We start from the raw sequence: 9,876 nt of genomic DNA on the forward strand, positions 1-9,876 counted from the left end.
GAGGCTTGGAGGTTGAGGTTGAGGCCATGGCTTCTTCCTGCCTTGCTCTCCCTGGAAAATCTTCGCAAAGTGTCCCTTTTGCCACAGGGGGCGGGGCTATGCAGATTCCTTCTTGCTGGGCGGAGCTTCTTCTGGGGAAGGTCTTTGCCGAGCTTCTTTTCCTCGTCGGGGTTCCCCGAGGCCGGAGTCTTCAGTCCTCGTCGTCGGGGTTCCTCGTGGAGTCTTCACAAAGTCTTCTCCTTGATCGCCGTCAGAGAAAATCTTCTAATAGTAGTCTTCGGCTGTCAAGCTCCAAGTAAGCACTGTCTAACGTTGTACACCAAGACTATTAAGCCACAGGCCAAGGGGAGGTCAGAGACCAGAGCACTCTTGTTCTCTGGGAATAGCCCTACACCCAATAGCAGCAGTGAGCCGAAGCTGAATTTAATCGACGATGCTCAAAGGCAGAGTGCAGGGGGTAACCACATGGACCTGGGCCGGCAAGTCAAGGCAGACTGATGAGAACAGATACTACACTTGATCTTAGCCATAAAGGCCGAGAAGCGATCAGTTTACTGATGAAGCTGCCAACAGTGCACAGTGTACAGCGCATGCTCGGGACCGGCGCGAGCTGTCGTGGGATTTGAAGCATGGGAAGAGTGATAACGGCATTCTCAGGAGAACATGGGCACTTGAATTCAGAGAGGAACGCCCCTGGGCACTTGCAGCTCATTTGCATATATCTTCAAACTTTGTTTATTCAACGCCAAACATACAGAAATAAGAAAGGTAAGATCTGTTAACTGTTTGTTGCCTACAGGACAGTGATAACAGTTTAATATGTCCAAAGTAGGTGACAATCTCCCTTTAATAAAGGTCCTTTTCACACTGCATTTGCATTGTATGTCTGATTATTTCCCAATGTATTACTACGATTAAGTCTCTGACATATGCCAATGTATAGACATACACTGGCATATGTCACCCGTAAACCACCTGTTCTGAAATAATGAGCAGTGTATGTACTCCAAGTACACACATTTGTTATAGCTTAGGACTCTTTCACACAAGCGATATGGATTGTGTGATTATCAATAAGTAACCAGTACAGTAGACATAGCAATTTACTCCTATCTAGTATAGTACCATGAAGAGACTGAACCATGATAACAAAGATAGAAGAGAAGACGGTGAGGAAAAGGGGGGTAGTTATAGGTCCATGGTCAGCCAAGAACATATATCTTTAGTACATTTAACTCACCATAAGGGAAGGTGATTGCCATGGGGTTATGATATCTTTCGACGACTCTGTCAAGGCAAGATGTTTATACTGTCTTCAAGGGGCCCAAACCCTATGAAATAGATGAGGTGTAACCATAACACAGTGCGCTATTTGCTGTAATCTATAAACCTGGTCACATTTGAGTTGCCACTATAAAAGGGAGGGTGGAAATTCTGATTTCCAGTGGCCTCTAATGTTCTGACCACTGCACACAGGTGATGTCCCAGGCGTCTCTCATCTGACACCATTTTCACCCCATCAAATAGCCACCATATATGATGAAAAGAACCCAATTGTTTCCCACATCTTCAGCACAAGTGGCTAGCAAACGGGAATAATTTATGTTACCTCTCAGGGGTGTAGTACCAGCGTGTTAAAATCTTATAGTAGCTTTCTTGCAGTCGCATACATCATTTTGGGAGTGAGCACCAGACGGTATTTCTGTTCTCTGGGAGAGAAGGAAGTCCCCAGATCTCACTGCCATTCAGTAAGAAACTGTCAGAACTATTGGATATAAAAAGAGTCCATAGTATAAGGCCAATATAGATATATGTAAATGAACATTAGAAGAAGCCATCTTGTCTGGTTTTGTCAAAAAGGCAATATCAGTTCAAACCCTTTGGACTTAGAATCCCTAACTCAGAGATTAAGGATTTGTGCAGAAATGTTTGTATAAGGCCTCTTTCACACGGGCGTCATGTTTTTTGCCCGGATAAGATGCGGGTGCGTTGCCGGAAAATGCGCGATTTTTCCGCTCGAGTGCAAAACATTGTAATGCGTTTTGCACGTGCGTGAGAAAAATCGGCATGTTTGGTACCCAAACCCGAACTTCTTCACAGAAGTTCGGGTTTGGGTTAGGTGTTCTGTAGATTGTATTATTTTCCCTTATAACAGGGTTATAAGGGAAAAATAATAGCATTCTTAATACAGAATGCATAGTACAATAGGGCTGGAGGGGTTAAAAAAAAAATATAATAATTAACTCACCTTAATCCACTTGTTTTCGCAGCCCGGCTTCTCTTCTGTCTTTTTTCTTCAGGACCTGCGTAAAGGACCTGTGGTGACGTCACTGCGCTCATCACATCGTCCATTACATGATCTTTTTATCATGGTGATGGATCATGTGACGGGCCATGTGATGAGCGCAGTGACGTCATCACAGGTCCTTTACCCAGGTCCGGAAGAAAGAAGACAGAAGAGAAGCCGGGCTGCGCGAACAAGTGGATTAAGGTGAGTTAAATTATTTTTTTATTTATTTTAACCCCTCCAGCCCTATTGTTTATAACCATGTTATAAGGGAAAATAATAAAGATCGGGTCCCCATCCCGATCGTCTTCTAGCAACCGTGTGTGAAAATCGCACCGCATCCACACTTGCTTGCAGATGCTTGCGATTTTCACGCAGTCCCATTCACTTCTATGGGGCTTGTGTTGCGTGAAAAATGCACAAAATAGAGCATGCTGCGATTTTCACGCAACGCACAAGTGATGCGTGAAAATCACCGCTCATGTGCACAGCCCCATAGAAATGAATGGGTCCGGATTCAGTGCGGGTGCAATGCGTTCAACTCACGCATTGCACCCGCACGGAAAACTCGCCCGTGTGGAAGGGGCCTAAGTATTCTCTTGAGAGAAGGGGGTTTAACGCATCATAAACGTCTTCATGCATTTGCAGAGACTCATCATAAAATGTGGTCTGTAGATAGGTAACTAAATGGAGGGAATGTGATGAGTTTTGGTTATTCCCAGTGAATAGTAGGAGGATATAATTTTATTATTCATTGTGATGTTTACATTAATCATCATATGAATGGATTTGGGTTTTTATATGATATGTCCTAAAATTGTATGTTTTAAATAACTAGAAGTGTGGTAATTATATTATATTCATTTAGTGTTAGAATAAGGTGAATTTCCACTATAGTTGCACTGTGTCACAGAATGGTGTAAAGTTAATTAGGTACACATTCTTAGAAGATCTCTTGAAGGGGGATTGTGAACATAAGTGTTCAAAAGCAAACAATGGATTTTCACAGAGACAATAAGGACAAGTGTTTTACGACTTTGTTTTTCTCCTTATGAATGGAAAAGGCCTTTCTCATGTTTGGGAGTGTGTACTTAAGATGTCTGTGGGAATAGAGGTCTAAATCCCTAATACACATTCATGTTTGCATGCTATTGTTTTAGAAATTCTGTCTAAAATCTCAGTTAAAGATTATCCCTACCTCAAATTAAAAGACAAAATGGAAAATAGCTGTAATTGCGAAACCTTTTTACATTGATCTCTAGTGCCATCTAAAGGCAGAGGACATTAAGACAGGTGTTGCAAAATAGGTGGGTGGAGTAACTTCGCTGATGTTAGTAGTTACTGATCAACTTGACCAATCCCACTTCTAAATGGGATAAGAAGGCTGCATGAGTGGGGAGAAGGGACGACTACCACTACCACCTATCCAGCCATCCAGGGGGATCCACTCATTTCTGGAGAGCCACTTTTTGATCCATTCAGATCCCCCCCATCATTCCATTCTTCAATCTATCCGAGGAGGCCACAACAATATGGGGACAAATAGGACCAGACCAGTCTATATTCCTGAACTTTGACTCTGATCTCATCCAGTCAGATTCTCTGGTATAGTATAAATTTCTATACATTCATTTCATTATTTTTATATGTATATATTGTATCAACTATATTTTGTGTGTAGGATACATACTGAATTGGGGTCTTGTACCTGCAGTATCAAGTGTACCTTTTTCAGTATTGGGAGATAAATCATATTACCGTATCATCTCCAAAGAACTGTTTTAGTTCTAGTCACATATAGTTGAATATATATATATATATATATATATATATATATATATATACACACACTGCTCAAAAAAATAAAGGGAACACAAAAATAACACATCCTAGATCTGAGTTAATTAAATATTCTTCTGAAATACTTTGTTCTTTACATAGTTGAATGTCCTGACAACAAAATCACACAAAAAAAAAAAAATGGAAATCAAATTTTTCAACCCATGGAGGTCTGGATTTGGAGTCACACTCAAAATTAAAGTGGAAAAACACACTACAAGCTGATCCAACTTTGATGTAATGTCCTTAAAACAAGTCAAAATGAGGCTCAGTAGTGTGTGTGGCCTCCACGTGCCTGTATGACCTCCCTACAACGCCTGTGCATGCTCCTAATGAGGTGGCGGACGGTCTCCTGAGGGATCTTCTCCCAGACCTGGACTAAAGCATCTGCCAACTCCTGGACAGTTTGTGGTGCAACGTGACGTTGGTGGATAGAGCGAGACGTGATGTCCCAGATGTGCTCAATTGGATTAAGGTCTGGGGAACGGGCGGGCCAGTCCATAGCATCAATGCCTTCGTCTTGCAGGAACTGCTGACACACTCCAGCCACATGAGGTCTAGCATTGTCTTGCATTAGGAGGAACCCAGGGCCAACCGCACCAGCTTATGGTCTCACAAGGGGTCTGAGGATCTCATCTCGGTACCTAATGGCAGTCAGGCTACCTCTGGCAAGCACATGGAGGGCTGTGCGGCCCTCCAAAGAAATGCCACCCCACACCATTACTGACCCAATGCCAAACCGGTCATGCTGGAGGATGTTGCAGGCAGTAGAACGTTCTCCACGGCGTCTCCAGAGTCTGTCACATGTGCTCAGTGTGAACCTGCTTTCATCTGTGAAGAGCACAGGGTGCCAGTGGCGAATTTGCCAATCTTGGTGTTCTCTGGCAAATGCCAAACGTCCTGCACGGTGTTGGGCTGTAAGCACAACCCCCACCTGTGGACGTCGGGCCCTCCTATCACCCTCATGGAGTCTGTTTCTGACCGTTTGAGCAGACACATGCACATTTGTGGCCTGCTGGAGGTCATTTTGGGGCTCTGGCAGTGCTCCTCCTGTTCCTCCTTGCACAAAGGCGGAGGTAGCGGTCCTGCTGCCAGGTTGTTGCCCTCCTACGGCCTCCTCCACGTCTCCTGATGTACTGGCTTGTCTCCTGGTAGCGCCTCCATGCTCTGGACACTACGCTGACAGACACAGCAAACCTTCTTGCCACAGCTCGCATTGATGTGCCATCCTGGATAAGCTGCACTACCTGAGCCACTTGTGTGAGTTGTAGACTCCGTCTCATGCTACCACTAGAGTGAAAGCACCGCCAGCATTCAAAAGTGACCAAAACATCAGCCAGGAAGCATAGAAACTGAGAAGTGCTCTGTGGTCACCACCTGCAGAAACACTCCTTTATTGGGGGTGTCTTGCTAATTGGCTATAATTTCCACCTGTTGTCTATCCCATTTGCACAACAGCATGTGAAATTGATTGTCACTCAGTGTTGCTTCCTAAGTGGACAGTTTGATTTCACAGAAGTGTGATTGACTTGGAGTTACATTGTGTTGTTTAAGTGTTCCCTTTATTTTTTTTGAGCAGTGTATATATATATATATATATATATATACATGAAAATATGATGGACATCTGATACATCCGTGGCTGGGAGAAATCAAGTATACAGGTAAGGAATTGTCTCATTGGGTTATTATTAAGAAATCTAATTACATTATTGATTAGAGTCATATTCTTTGGGTTGTTTTGGGTTTCCTGTTTGCATATCTTTGATTACTATAATACTATTTTTACCGATTTTATAATTGATTATTATTTAATTGTCACCAATTTTTATATTATTTTGACTTTTGCACTGAATTGTTATTAGTAAATATATATTTTGTTTACAACTGGGTTCTTTTTGTCTTCGATTCAATGCAGATCAAGAGCTCTTGTGAGCTTTTTGTTTATGAAAACAAATTGGAATCTCCTTTATTATAGATCCTAATTTGTTTACATAAATAAATTAGACTGTTTATCAGAAGCAGTATAAATATTCTGACACATTTTGGAGGCATTGCTGAGATCTGCTTGTAATTGAAACAAAATTTGTTGTGTGAAATATATATTTTTATATAACCGTTTAAAGAATAGTTGATAGTGCAAAGTTAAAATGCTTGGAGACAACAGTGAGGCTAGCCAAGCCATTCAGGCTAGTGTAGAAGTTAGGACTGATATGCATAGTGATGAAACTCAAGAAGTGGTAAAATATCATGTGATATCGTTTATATCCAATCTATCTTGAATAAAGGAGAATATGAAGGAATGGGTAATTGGTCTGGAGAGGAAAGTTGCAGAATATGTAAATGATGTTTGGTCTAAGGAATCCAGGTTTGCTGATTATCTGTCACATTGCTCATGCTAAACATAAGAAATAGAAGGACCTATTGGTACTTCAATCTTGGCCTGCATTTATGTATTTGATTTGTGAATTGGCCAAACAATTAGAGAAGGCAAAAATAAAAAAGGTCAACAGGCTGATGAAAATTAACAATTACAAAAAGAGATAATGGGATTGAAATTAAGGAAGCCACAATTTCTGGTGAATTAGCACAATTGTCTGCTAAATTATCAGAATATGGTGACAGAGATAACCAGAATAGAGAAATAATTCACACTCTTGAAAGGAAATTAGGTGAAGCCTCTAGTGAAATATCAGTTTAAAAAGTTAAAATCAGATCTAGAAAAGGAATGCAAAAGGATGTATAATGATAGTAAAAAATTGCAAAAAGAGATATATAGCCGGGATCCAGCTCCTCTGTGGTTAAGACAGGAAAAATCCACCAGCAGAGTAAAGGTTAAACCTTCCAGGGGGGAATCAGATGTAGAAAGTGGTTATAGTAGCCCCTCTAAAGAAGAAGAACCGACTTTCATTAAGGAATGTTTTCTTCATAAATTAAAACCCATCTCTCCTCCTAAGTTCTCCAAAAGGTTGTCCCATGAGCGTGATAGTAAGATCTATCAACCTATGGTTGATATAATCAAAGTGATACAATTTTTAAGAGAGACTGTGAGGATGTTTACTAAGAAAGGAACACCTTCTATAATTAATTATATAGAAACCTATGAAGAGGCGATGAACACTCTACATTTAGAACATGATAGAAGAATTTAATTTCTTTCCAGGGTATTTGTGCCAAAGCATCGGTACTTCTTTAATTCCCTCAGAGATATGGGCAAAGATACCTGGTCAGAGGTAGTGTCAAAGATAAAGACAGAGTTTGGTCCCTATAGGGGGCCATGTTTACCTTGAAATGTCGGCCTAACCAAAGTCCTATGGAATTTTTGTCCGTTCTCAAAAATGCCTATAGCCTGGCTGAGAGAGATCCTAATTTTGAAAGCCATGAATTCATCCAGTTGTTTCATGATGCTTTTTCCAATAAAATAAAATTTATATTGGCCAGGGATTACCATCCCAGAAAAACTTTGGATTGGTTGCCTACAGAGAGTACAACCCTGTATGCCGCTTTACTAAATAGCGAGGAGTCCCCAGATAGGAGTTTTAAAAAACTGGATGAAATAGCTGAGACGCATATTAAAAGGGATCAGGGACAGTTTGAGGCCCCTAGGAGGAGTTACGCTGAAGTTGTAAAGAAATCCAGGCCGCCCCAGCCAAATATAGTTCAGCCTAGGCCAGATAATAATAAGGTGCCCAATGTAGCCAAAAGTCCAGATAAAAAGAGTCAGTTTAGAAATAGGCGATAACCTCTCTGGTATCTTTGGAAAGGAGGGAATTTCAGGAGATTCCAACTTGGGCTGGGAAGGGTTCAAAATGGTTCAGGTAAATCTCAATCATCTAAATTCCAAAATCAACCTCCAAAAGGTTATGGGAAAAGTAGAGGTAATTTATATGATCGAATGGATCAAATCCAGAGCCAGTTTGGAGTAATGATGCAACGGATGGAAGAATTATCCAAAGCTATCACTGCTAACCCCAAAAATCCTTTTTTAAGGGCAGCTACTTTTGTAGAAAGCACTCCCCAATTATAAATGGGGGGAAGCAGGTAAGCTTGTCAAATCTTGCAAAGGCTGATGATCTAAATGTAAGCAAAAGTGAGCAAAAGAACACAAATGTCAGTATCCCTGAAGAGAATTTACCCCCTTACAAAGCCACATGGCAAGGGGGATGGGCGACGTGTTTGTGATTCTATTTTACAGCCTGCAAAGTCTCCAGCTGTGCAAAGAATGACATGCAATCCTGCTGGTACAGAATAGAAAGGAGGGTCAATGGTAAGAATGCCTGCAGAACAGGAAAACAATTTCATGGGTCATTCAAAATATTTGTGTTCCTTACAGCAGTGTTTCCCAACCAGTGTGCCTCCAGCTGTTGCAAAACTACAACTCCCAGCATGCCCGGACAGCTAAAGGCTGTCCGGGCATGCTGGGAGTTGTAGTTTTGCAACAGCTGGAGGCACACTGGTTGGGAAACACTGCCTTACAGGAAATAGAACACTGATATTTTATTAAGGTGGAATTGTTTGAAAATTTTCAACAAATACTGGCTTTAATAGATACAGATAGCCAAGCGACCTTATTATCTCAAAAGTATTTTCAACAATTACAGGATGTATCTTCTGAAAGGTATAAGTTAAACCGTTTTAATGCTAATCTTGTAAGTGATTTAGGTACTGCCCTCAAGGTTTTGGGTAAGGTGTGGCTGGATTTCAAAGTGGGAAATAAGGTAATCAGCCATTCCACATTGATAGTGGATATGCCCTCTGATCGTTTAATCATTTGGCATCGATTTCCTCAAAAGATTAAATCCCATTGTTGATCTTATCAATGAGGTTATCTGGTCCCAGATGAGAAGCCCCATTAATTATGAACAATCCCAATCCTATCACAGTCTGCGTAACTGCCATGTGATAGAGGAAAGGCCGGATTCTATTGAGATCCACTTCAGAAATAGCCAGTGTCCCGATGTCTCATTCTTACAAGCAACCTCAACCTCCACTGTAGGTGGACAGGAGGACAACACCATATGTGTATCTCCTGAAAGAGTTAGAGATGTTTGCTTGGAAGGTGATGTTCTCACAATTCATCTACATCCAGAATCTTCTGACCCTATTGGGTTCAGTGATCATAAACAATTCCTATTGGGGATTGAAAAGGTGGATGATGTGTTATTTCCCATATGAGTTAATGACCTGGGGAGAGCTAAAAGGGCTCAACTGAATTTACACCAAGAAAACAGTATCCTATTTACATTGGCAACGATATATTACATTGTTTTGCCATACAAGTGGATATGGTGAATTCCACATTGTGGACAAGATTAAAAGGAAATCCTGATAATTTTATGGATGAACGTGAAGCCCTCAAATCATCCCAGATACTGCCATATGCATCCAGTATATTAGTACCAGAAGATGTTAGTATCCCTCCAGGTACTACTAGTAATTTCTTGTTACCCATTCAGGTATCAAAAGTTAAAGAATTCTTATGCCTATCCAACAGGAATTTAAGTAAATTCTACGCCTATGGTGAATTTACAACCCTGTAAAACCCAAATAATTGTTAATAATGGTATGCCAACTGAAGTCCAATTATCTAAAGACACTATAATTGGTATGGCCTTAGATTCAAATTCTTATACCTTTGGGTTTCAAAATTTAATTATTGGCCTAACTTACCGAGGAGTAAATGGTTGAACAAACATTCTATTCTTCTCCTGAAGGATTGTTCACCATTAGTTCAGTATTTCCTTTTAATC

The 9,876-nt window shown here is 40.9% G+C and overlaps 1 pseudogene; it reads right to left on the reverse strand.

Annotated features, from left to right (window-relative positions):
- Nucleotides 1–452: 452 nt before the first annotated feature.
- LOC120981315 lies at nucleotides 453–547 on the reverse strand (annotated as a pseudogene).
- Between the last annotated feature and the right edge of the window lie 9,329 nt (nucleotides 548–9,876).

The sequence above is a fragment of the Bufo bufo genome, chromosome 10, assembly GCF_905171765.1.
Source record: "Bufo bufo chromosome 10, aBufBuf1.1, whole genome shotgun sequence".
NCBI lineage: Eukaryota > Metazoa > Chordata > Amphibia > Anura > Bufonidae > Bufo > Bufo bufo.